Source organism: Strix aluco, chromosome 3 (assembly GCF_031877795.1).
Source record: "Strix aluco isolate bStrAlu1 chromosome 3, bStrAlu1.hap1, whole genome shotgun sequence".
In the NCBI taxonomy this organism is placed as follows: domain Eukaryota; kingdom Metazoa; phylum Chordata; class Aves; order Strigiformes; family Strigidae; genus Strix; species Strix aluco.
This window is the reverse complement of record NC_133933.1, coordinates 56,906,723-56,919,194: the sequence shown is the minus strand read 5'-3', so window position 1 is coordinate 56,919,194 and position 12,472 is coordinate 56,906,723.

Genomic DNA, 12,472 nt, shown 5'->3' with positions numbered 1-12,472 from the left:
TCACCATACTTCATGATTTTCAAGTCAACACACTCAAAAGCCTATTTAGCATCTAGGATGCCTAATCAAGCATGTGAGCAAAATATCCCTGAGGATCCTATCACAATGTGCGTTCTAGCAGCTTTTAATAAATACTTACTGACTTAGCTCAGCTACTTTAAAGTTATGTTTTACAGTAATTTAAATAATCCTCTTGCTTATTCCGGACCTTTTCAGCAATGAGATCATTGATGAGAACAACACATGAAATCTCTGTCCTATTTGTTTCTGGACCAACATGTGTTCCTCTCGCAGAAAGAGAACAGAATGACTGTCCACTCCATTCCCCTACGCTTGGGTAGGGAGAACTAAGTAATTGCTGACTGGCACTTGTCTAATCTCTTTCTACAGACCTTCAGTGATGGAAACTATGGGCTCCATGGGAAATCTGTTCAAAAGCTTCACTGTCCATAATGCTGCGAAGTTCTTTCTAATGTCTTTTCCTACTTAAGCACAGAATAACTTGGTCAAGAAAGAGACCCAATTTCTTTTGATTCATTTCAAGAATCCCCAAAGTAAACTTTCTGGGGCAGATGAGTCAAATTTCTTCTAACAGTGAGGAATATGTGGCTACATTTTTACAGAGAGTCAAAAGAGCAAGTAGATACTTGATTAAACAGATGAAAGTGCAAAGCTTTGAAACCGTATTCCGTGCACTAAGGGTTTCAGCAGCTCTGTCTGCAATTAATATATTGTTGCATTGCCTATTTTATCCTTTCTGATTAAAACACATTATCCAATAATGCATAATGTTTCCTTGATGTGCAATAGTAGTAAAAACTCTTCATTCACCAAAAGCCCTATCTACCCAACTACAGCTGTACCTGTCCCTCTCTGTTTTAATGTATTGGGCTCTACTGTATCAGACTCCTGAGACACAACCTCTCTTTTTTCAAATGTTTCCCAAGAAGGGGTTAGAAAGCTTTTGCCTTTAACAAACTGGTAGAACTAATTTCTGCTCTTCTTAAAATGTTGCCATATCATGGGAGCATGTCGGATACCCCAGGTTTGGACCTAGTCACTTAAATATATCTTAATCCACAAAGACAATACTGCAATATCCAGCACGCAACCTCAAGGATGAGTGCAGTCTTCCAGTCCCTGTGGTTGTTGCAGTAATCCTGTGCTTTGTCACATCAACAGGATTGTACATGTGGGGAATACTGTGAGGATCACAATTTAAACCCCAGCTTCGGGATACATGACAAAATACATTCTTCACTCTCATTTCTGCTCTTGCACAAAAAGAAAACCATCCTGTTTTCTTATTATAGTGGTAAAACCACAATTCCCAGTGGCTCTAGCACCAGGATTTTCTTATGTAGGGACTCTTCCCTGGCAGACTCCTGGACCCTTCCTTCTCCTTCCTATCAAGCACAACAGCTGGGACGGATATGTCTGAACCCATCTGTATCTGCTCTTTCTGTACAGAGCTGAAAGGGAAAAACAAGCTATAGGACTTGGCTTTCTTTAAGCAGCAAAACACAGCTAACCTCCGGTCTCACAAGACCAAGAGAGCTGATACTCCCTGTCACAGGATGCTTCAGGAATGGAGACTGTCTAAATTGAAGAGGTCTGGTCCAAGATGTTTCCAAGAAGGAAGAATGAAAACTGGCCTGTGTAAATGTTTTCACAAGAGTTAGTAAAGCTGTTAGTTTCTTGCCTGTTTTTCACTTACTAACCAATGCTAAGCCCTCAACAGCACGGGATCAAAGCTCACCCTTGGGGAGATGGGGAGTTTAAATATGCCTGCTGACCTGCCAGCTCCAGCCCTTTTGGGGGAAGACAGCTGCCTCCACAAGTCACTTGCCCCTCTAATACTTCCTCCACTTTTTTACTGCCTCCCTCCCCATACTCTGTGGTGTAACAGTCGGGGAGCTCTGCTCCCCAGGTTGCTTAACCCTTCCCATGGTCACCTCTACCCAAGCTCACCACCTTCCAGAGGGGACAGAGGCAGGTTGACTATCATACCTCTTCCCTGCTTGTGTCTCCTCAGGACCTTGAAGTCCTGCTTGTGATTTCCTGCTTACTGACTGGTTCATGCCTCCAAAACTGCAGCACCTAGGAGTTCTTGTGCATCTCCTTTCTCCTTCATGTACTGTCACACAGGTTATACTGTTTCCAGTATAACTGAGGAGATGTGTCTCAGTGATGGACCAAAACTGACTGAAATCTGTTGTTTTGTGAACGACAAATGTTGGCAAGCATGTGTTTGTACACAGTGCCCTAAATTTCAGTTTTCTATGTCAACAGAAAGCAACATAAAAAAGACAGATATTTTCCCATAGTGCTTTTTCCCAAAGTCCTGGTCTGGAGATAAATTATCATGCAAAAATCTTTCTTTTCGACCCATATATGAGCTAATACAAGGCTTTGTTAAACTCAGTGAAACAAAGATGACCTGCATATGACACATTGTGCCCATAGGAAGTCAATATTGATATGAGGCACTGTGGGAATGAGTCAGGACTTTAGCACTTACCAGTGAAATACCTTTTGAAAACAATTTTTAAGATTTATTCCTGTCCTTTCTAAACACAGATTGTGGGGCTCGTCCTTCTTGTATGGTGCACCAGTTGCCATCGGTGTTTTAGCTCAATCAGTGGCTGTCTCTCCAGCAATCAGATTGCCCTCTGTTAAAAGAGAAGGAAGGCAGCTAAAATCTTTGTGAAGTCCTGGTATGACAGTAGACCAAGGTCTCTATCCTGGATTGAAACCACAAAACCTGTGCTAAGGGATGGCTGTAGATTCCTCATCACTGGCAAATCATGGCTGGCATAACCGGGTGTGTTCCAGCAGCTGCAGCTGCAAACATGCCTACAGATGGGGGAGATGGCAGATGTGTGAGTAGAAGTCTACCAGCTCCCCTGATTAGTGCTGGGAGCCACTTTAGTCTCTGGCTGGCTCTGTGCCAGAAAGAAAAAGGTGTCACAGCACTATTTCCCATCACCTCTGAATAATTCTGTCCTTTGCAGCACTTATCTTAAGCCTAGTCTGATAAGGGTTGAGCCTCAAGCATTTCTCACAAGGAAAGCTGGTTTGCTTTAATTTGTGTATTGAACAGCAGCTCTTGCTGTGCCGAAGGCTGCTTGTAGCAGTTAATTATTTCCACATGGCTGTCTACAAGCTGGAGCAGCCTGTGGTGCAGCTAGTTTCACACCAGGAAGATAAGGCACTGGAGGTCCCAGCAGGACCAGAGCTGGGCTGCATGACGAAGGTGACCAGGTCCAGAAGAGAGCAGACAGGATCAGGGTACCCAGCAAAGCAGGGAGCCCACAAGGTTACTCATGTCGTTTCTCTATCTGCTGAGGCTGAAACCCTTTCCTACATGCAAGGCAGCATATTTTTAAGTATAACAGTACAGCTAAAGCAGTGCAACCCCTCACATGGATCCATTTACTTCTGTGTAATTTATTTACAGAAAGAGTTATAGTTTATACTGATGTAGATACTGGTAGCCCCACCATTGTCTTTACCCCTTCAGCCACACTGGCTGTACAAGCTCATGTCTCACACTGCAGCTGCTCTCTCCCCTCTCTCTCTTATTTTACAAATGTCAGCTAGTTGTGAGCCACCTGGAGATTTCCTAAGCCTGTCTTGGACAAGTTGCCTAATCTCTCTAATTTTTTCTCCCCAGGGCTGTCATCAGACAGAACCTTTCTTTACTGCTACATAGCCAAAAGAGTCCACTTACAGACACCTTCTTTTGAGGAGCGGGGACCCCAAGTCACACCCCAGCACAAAAAGGTGGAGACAGGCAAGCCCCAAAACTCTGCCTGAAGGGAGGAGATGCTCTACCCCTGGTTCTCTGCTAGTCCACAGAAACCTTTTGCCAATACTGGTGTGGAAACTTTTCTGCTTCTCTTCTCTCCATGAACGTGCTGCAGTGCCAAAACCCAAGTTAAGAACATGCCTCTGTCAATGTGCTCTGTAAATCTACCTCAAAATAGTCATCTTGGTCAAAAGACATTTCAGTACTTTGGTTCAAATGTAGATGATCTCATAGGGGGAATTGCAACAAAATGAAGCCATTTATTAAAGACAGAAGACCTGGAAATCAGTTAAAAACCTAAAACTCAGGAAAACATATGTATATATATCCATTCAATATAGATTTTCTTTTAATTGTTCCCAAATCCCTAGTCCCTTGCTAAGACACTGCTCAAAATGCTGATGCTATCCCATCTCTATTCAACATAACAGAAGTCAAATAATAGAAAGCTCTATTTTTCCAGATACTACATGGAAACTTAAGTAAAAGATGGCCATACATATAGCCTAGTTGCTGATGCTTCATATTCATCTTGGCAAGTGTTATAGGACAGATGTTGCTGTCAATAATACTAACAGATTTATAAACTATGACTTACTGCACTGGCATTTCTTGGAACACAGGATGCACAGGTTTCATATCAGGGTTGCTCAATATTCACTTTAAAGGACAACTATAACTAGTTGTGCAGAAAACTTTGGTTTTAAAGCAGTTGGTTACTCTAATTCTATAAAATAATTATAAAATCTATCAGAGTAAAACCAATGCAATTCAGCCATATTTAAAGGCTCAGGGTTTTTTTATCAAATCTCACTCACATGAGTGGGCAAAACCAGATTAAAATTAAAGTAGCCTAAAAATTTTGCAAAGTCAAATACAGGTGCAATATTCACCCTCATGCATTAAAATTATCCTTTACCACTTCACATTCACCATGGCCTAAATGAAGGACTGAAAAATGTCCCAGCTGATGTGGAGTCAGCAAGCAAGTAAAAACTCATGTCACACCTGTACATATAGGCAGGCTACCTCTTGAGTGGTGTCTGCAGTAGAATAGCCATGCTTGGTCTTCACTTACAGCAGACCTACCAGATCACGTATACCTTCTGAGGACTTCCCAAAGTCACAGGTTCTTTTTTAACCTGACTATACCCCGGCCCACTTGGGACTTCACCCTGGCAGGGGAGCTGTGATTGGGAATGTTGCTGACATTGCCTGTGCGTGCTACCCATTTGGTGGGGTGGGCAGGGCACCTCCCAGCCTCAGACCATTAGCCAGCACATGGCACACCTACAAAGCAAATCCAGGAGACCTGAGGCACTGACCCCCAAAGGCTGTGGTGCTGGCCAGGAAGACTCCTATGGCTGCTGTGGATTTCTATTCCTGGCTAAGTCTAGGCTCTCTCTGTGAACAGGCAGTGCCCCCTCATAAGAAGTGGGTCTCATGGCGATTTCAGAAGAAGTCTTGTCAGGATTGTCAATTTGGGCATCCATGCACCCAGAACTCAGATGTATGCCGAGCTGCATAAATGTAAAAGACCACAGTTCAGAATCAAGAAAGGCTAGAAAACCAAATCACAGGCTGAGGAAATGAATTCCTGGGAATCACTTTGAAGAGAATTTTCTCTCCCCCAGGGCCAGGGAGTGCTGCCTGCTAGGAAGGGTTTCTACCCCAGAACACCTGGGTTCCACTCAAACAATCTTGGTAATAAATATTATGAAAAACAATAAATTATACCTACTTGAGCTGTGCCTTAAGCAATTGACATTTGCAAGGCACAATGAAAGTCTCGAAATTAAAGACAACACATGTGGTGCATGAAAAGAATTACACTGTTGCCTAATTTCTTTCCAGAGGAAAGCTCCTGCTACCTGAAATTGCAATGTGTGCGCTGCAAAACACAGATAACATGTGGGACCTTTCCTTTCATAGTGAACAGATTTTTGCCATAATAAAGTTTATGAAAAGAGTGTTCTGCTCTCTCTGGATCTTTGAAGCAGGACTAAAATTCAGGTCTGTCTACAGATCGTATGCTGGTTAACATAAGGTAGCTGCTGTGATATTCATGAAATTCACTGGTCCTAAAACAGACTGAAAAAAATGATGTTACAAGTAAGCAATAGAGCTAAGAAATGCTCATGTTTATTTGTGTAACAGAGGTTTGAGATCCCCCAAACTGCAGGAAGTCTGGAGGCTACACCTTCATCCCACACATGAATGTAGACTCCTCAGTGAGATGTGGATATCCCCATTCCCTGTGATCTCAGGGGAGGGAGCAGTCTTCTCCTTGACAAAGCCCGTCTCCTGCCCTGTGTATGAAAGCTCTGCAGTGGCACGGGCGTACATGGGGGACTGACACACAGCTCCTTCGTCTTGTTTTTGTCCTTCGGTGGATGGAGAGTGCACATGAGAGCTTATTACTTTACCACTTGTCATTCTGGCTTTCAAAATGCGTTGATCAGAGAAAGTCTCTCAGAGATGTTACCTGTAACTGTATCTGTGTGCAGTAACGATGCTGTCAAGCATCTTCTGCTGGTGCTGAAAACAATGTCTGATGAGCTCTTACAACGGGATCAGGATCAGCTTGCCAGGCAATCACAGCACTTCACTGTTGTAAATTGGTTCCTGGCAAATAGAGAGAAAAGCTTATCTCTGTACATGCCTCTTGCCAAGCCTGGGGTCAGCTCCACCTTTCCATTTGATCCAGCTGAAGACTATTTCACACGCTCTTAGTGGAGGCTCCAGACCCGGAGTGGCTGGGCTCTTGGCTTTGCAGGCAAGGAGAGGAGGGGACGGGGGTGAGGATGGGGAACAGGGGCATGGAGTAGTTTACTTCTTAGTCCACAGCAGTTTCACATCGTTATTGTTCTCCAGAGCTGCTGTGGGTTTGCACCCCTGGCAGTGAGAGCCAGGGGAAGCACAGGGCTCACAGCAGCAGCCTTGAGGGGGGAGCCCAGTGACTGCCTCACCCCACTTCAGGTCCCAAGCACCATTGGCCAAATGCAGTGGGCAGCCAGACTTTCTGCCTTGCCCTGTTTCCACCACTGAGGTACCTGCCGCAAAATCTGTGCTAGAGCTAACCCCCATACCGCAGCTGCCCGTATAATCAGATTGGTACTGAAGACCCCTGTTCTAGGAAGAGGTGAATTACACCATTTCTCTCCCCTGTCCACTAATGGGTTGAGGATAACATGCATGGAGATGAAGTGTAGACACTCACTTTTGGTCAGATGAGTCCAAGTCTCACTCCTGAACCTTTCTAGTCTATTAGTACATGTCCTGTCAAGCTCCTTAAACATTAAGAATGTAACCTGAAAACTATATCTGAATGGGGTTTTCTTTTACAATAGATGCCCCTAAATCTGTATATCCAGGAAGAAAAAGTTCTGATCTTCACTTGAAGATAGCTGTTGCTCTCCCAGGTCTGAAAACAGCTTTCAACACTTGCCTGGAGGAATTGCAAGGACCTTGTTCCAGGCCATGGGGAGTCCTTCCAACAGCTACAAGAAGCTCTGAAGAAACTGTTGCAGGCATATTCTGCATGCCCTTGAGACAGGCTTCAAGGACTGAAAGCAGCAGGAAATCTCGGAGGCACTTGTATATCATCAGTAAAAATGCCTGTGGCACACTGGAAACAGAAGTGTCACAGCTGGAATAAAATGAATTGAACATAACATGAAAGATGAGGGCTTCCAGGGGATTTGCATGGGCTGTGCTATTCCTTTTCATAGTCCGTTCCACAGTTTTCTCAAGGATCCACCAGAGTGCTAAAGAAACCAGAGCACCTGGTCAGCAGGAAATGATACTGCTATGGGACAGACTTAAGAGGAAGCCTAAAGCTGTTTTTGTTCCAGACTGGGAAAAAGCCCAAATGCTTTCACAAAGCAGAATAAAGTCACAGCTCCTGTCTCCATATAATTCGCCTTTCTTTCCGTGCCTCATGAGCTATCCCGTCAAAAATACTTTTGCAAACACTATATCCTTGCAAAACATTTTCACCGTCAAACCAACATCTAGATACAAAATAAAAACTGCATTTAAAATGTTCAAACGAGCTCTCCACTGTAGGTATATCTGGCTGCAGGAGCAGGATCTGCTTTATATTTTGCAAGTTTTAAACAATTTTTTCAGATCTTTGACTGAAAAATGCAGAATATTTGAACACTAGAAAAACACTTGGAACAATGGACATTTTGACATAGTGCAAAAGCACCTGACCCAAGGAAATACTTTTCAGAAAAACCTTTTTTGGTAAAAAATGCTGTTTTGTTGAAAACCAAACATCTTTGCAGAAGCATGTCAGCACTGTCCAACCTTGTCTTGAGTCCAGGATGGAATTTTTTCTGTAGAAAAACTGTAACCCCAGAATAGCCTGATAATTATCACATACTCTCCTGCCTCAGTGAGAGCAGACAGGAACTCAGAGCAGACAGGATCCCACTTCTTGGGATCCTAGTAAGGACAGGAATCACTTGGGAAAAAGTTTTTGTCTCTCTTGTGGTTTTTTTTACCGAAAGTTTTGAACAGACTTGTGTTTTCAGCTTTATTAGTACAAAAAGTAATTTAAAACCCTTAGGTTTTCCCAAAACAGAGTTATTTTCATTGCAATACATGAGCCCTGTCTCTAGGGAAGGTCCTGGTTTCCCACCACAGTCAATGGCTGGGACAGCAAAGACCCAGCATGTTCAGACTTGCTCGCAACAGCCTTTGGAAGCAGAAAGCTGCATCTTGAGACTACAAGTAAGACCCTTGCAATTTCCTTAGCAAACATACACACACTCTGTTGCCGCTGCTGGAGGCATGTTTCCAGTCACAGCATGACTGTGTCATCTTCATTTATCTCATATGCCTTGATCAAGTTACTCTTCGATAGCCTGTAGGGGAAATGGGGCCTCACCTACTATCTGTCAGGCTGTTGACAGCAAAACAAGTTCTGCTTCCTTTGGGTTTGTGGTGTTTTGGTTGGGTTCTTCTTAACTTTCACATATCAATCAAAGAGCCAGCCTCAAACGTGATGTTCCAGCAATTCAGTGCAGTAAATTAAACATCTGCTGGTGGAGATGGCCTCACACTGAGGTTGAATTGACCCTATAGGTCTGGGAAGGATCCTCTAGCTTGTTCCTCTCTGGCCAAAACAATGAAAAAGATCCTTTGGGGGGATTTACAGTCAAACTTTTGAAAGCTTGCTTGCCATTTGGTTTTAGATTGGCAAAATTATTTTGAAAAGAAAACACAATCTCACCTGTCGGTTAAGTGCTATTAAAAATGCTACACCCTGGGCTTCTGAGGGGGTTCCGAAATTGTGGTGGACAGAGGCATCCTGGGCAGATAATGACACTTCAAACTGGTCTAAGTCTGTGACCAGCTGTCAGTGCAAGGTGAGTAAGCTTGAGCCTCATGCACAAGGTGACATTACTGCAGATCAGCAGGCCTCTCTGCATGGACTAAGCAGTGACACTTGCCCTGTGCATATCTGCAGGAATTGCAAGATGATGACATTTATGCTAGACATTTTCCTTCTGGAACTATATAAAGATGCCTTACTTTCTGTAAGAGCACCTGCAGGGACAGTTAACCATGACACAGTTGATAAGCAAGTACTGCATGTATTTTCTTAAGTGGACTGGCTGTTCATAAGAGAATCATCTAATTCATTTTTCCAAGCAACTGTATTCACTGAAGGGTGAAATGAATAACCTGGTTAATCTGTTGTTGCTGCCATAGTTATTATCACTGTTTTTATTATCATTACTGCTATTATTTTTTATTTATCAAAGTACTGCCAAGCAAGAAGGTTTCCTTGTTCCAGTCATTGATCCCAGAGAGGATACTGTCTAAGCAGATAATGTGGAAGAGCAGAGATGAGTTAAATGCACAGGCATATTCAACGGTATGGTGGCAGCCAGCATCATGTCAACTGCATAGCGTGATGGTTGTCAGGTTTTGGGAGAGAAGGCAGAGAGCTACCTGCAAGGGGTTGAGTGAAGGGGATAAGAGGTGATGGGAGAGGGAAGTCACCGACATTTGCATTGGTAGGCTTTTACTCATACAGTCTCTCTTTCCAAGGTGATGAATGCCAATTTTAATGTCAGAAAATGTAGAATTTTCTCTTCCAATCCAAACAAAACTCATTGAACTGAAATTTGACAAATGATAGTGTCAGAGCAGATAAACCTAAACTCCTTGTATGAAAAAAGAGCATCACTAAAAATAAAACCAGATAATTTCTTATCCTTGTATGTCACCCATTCCTCAGATATCAGGCACTGCTGAGGCACTGTGTTAGAGAAATTACTGGGAGCATCTGGAAACACCATCTGCTTGCATTTACTAGCTGGTTCTTTTGTCTGGGTTCATTATCACTGATCCTTTATAAAGAAGTGGTATTCCAAAAATACTTCTGTGTAGCAAACCTCACCATTTCCTCATGGCTTGGCTTTGCAGCACTTGGCTGTGCACATTTCCTCCCTGCTGGGACAAGCTGGTGACAGTCACTTGAGGGCTGGATGCTCAGTTATCTGACAAACTATTTTTTTTCAGAGAGAGATAGGAATGTGAACCTTTGGCATGGGGGTCTTCAGTACCAAAAGAGGGCAGTCCAATCTTACGTGCTAAGGCCCAATAGACCAGGTAAAGCCCTAGCCAAATGCATGTCAGCACCAGCTCAAGACATTTTAACATGCCTTGATACTCAGTGGGCTACGACTTCATCAGCGCTATCCAACGACAATCACAGCTACAGCTTTGTGGTGGGTCACGATGGTGTTATGCAGATATACCCCCCAGTAACTGTAAATTAACTCAGTTTCTCTAGCAGAGTAGCTGTCTGCAAAATCCACCTGGAAAGCAGCCATTTACCTCTCTGCTCTTCTATGCCTTCCACTACTCTGTGCTTGACTTCTGTGAATCCAAATATAAGCACAGGCTACCATTAGGTCAGAGGCTTGCCTAGTGACAGGCAGCGCAATCACCCAACATCAACAGCAGAACATGGGATGGATCTCACTACAGACATCAAGAGAAGATTGTCAATTATTTCAGTTGGCCCATTAGAAACTCCCCTGAAGTTCATGGGAGTCTTCCCATAGAAGTCACTTGCTGTTTAATGGAGCCCAAGTGGAGAGGGGATGGTTGTACAGACAATTAACTTTTCCTGTACATGGCAGAGGGCAGAAGGGAGGAGGTGTTGTGCTACTCTAATTCTTTTTACTTACCAAGTCCAGAGCTCAAGGATAGGTTTTTTCCCAGCACTTCAAGTGCCTAAAGCAATGCCCAGCAACATAAATCTAAAGGATATGAGGGAAAGAGAGATCAACTTTACATTTCTGTAATTCCCCCTGGGTAGAGCACTTATTTATTTAGGAGAAGAGCTGCCTTTGCTTAGTTTCCCATATGACAATTCTCTGCTCAGTCTTATCTTGGAGTGACTCACAGGATGGGTCAAAAGGTGAAGAGAAACTTTATGGTAACCTCTTCATAACCCTCTTGTAAAGTCTGTTTTCTTTGGACTCTCCATTCATATTTGTAATCAGTGGGCAATTTCCCCTCATCTTTCCATTTTCTACCCTTCTTTTTTTTAATTGAAAACTTGGTAAAGTTAAGGTTCCTTTTGTACCAAAACCCTCCCCCTTCCTGCCTTGCATGTCGTGTGCATTCATCCAATTCCCCTCAGGCCATATCCCCAGCTACTGAAAAACTGCAAAACTCCATTGCCTCCTAGTGATGTCCATCAGTGCTCCAGGAGGGCTGCTGCCCTGCCCCAGAGAAAAGCAGTGCCCTGGCGTGGCTGGTGATGGGCTGGATGGAGTCCTCAGGGGCTCCTACCCTACCAGTGGGAGGGGTGTTTCCTAACTGCCTCCAAACACAAAATCACTTCTGCTTGAGAAAATGTATTCTGATACCCTGAAATACTTCTCAGCCTGGCTTTGGGCTGGGGAGGTAGTTAGCAGCAAAGCCTCTCAAGCAGTGTTCTTGGGAAAGATGCCAAGAGTATCCCAGCAATGCCTTTGCCTCCATTTCCTCTTCAATCACAAGTAAGGTCTCCCCCCAGCTATCCAGCCACCAAATACAGGTCTCAAAAGCAAAGTGCTCACCTATCCCACGCTGCACATCCTTTCACTACGTGTGATTGACCACCAGTCCTTCCATGTTAACAGTCATGACTCTGAATCATTACTGCTGATGGAAGACTACCTGGCAAGTGGGTCACCCCCAGCTCCCAGGCTCCTGAGTCACTAGGCAAGCCAATACTCTTCACAACATCCATCAGTGTGCATCTGATTCTTAATGTGGGTTTAAAAACCATTAAAGCTAATGGAACTGAGCATGTGGATATTAAGCTTATGCTTCAGTGCTTCACTGATGGATTTAAACGGGCATGTAAATATTTTGTTGAACAGAGACTTGTGAACACCAGCCTAGAAGGACATTTATATTTATTGTTCAAATACTAAGAGTTGATCTTAGTCATACAGAAGTGTACCCATCTGCTGCAATGGACACATACCAAATGGAGAGGCAGAAGAGCAAAGAAAATGTATTTCCTAGCTTTTTATCAGTGACCAAGCACATGCAGATGCCTGGGGGATAAGTCTGGAAAGTGCAGGCAAAACAAACACATAGAGCACAATGAGAACAGTTCCTGCTTTTACAGTTACATAG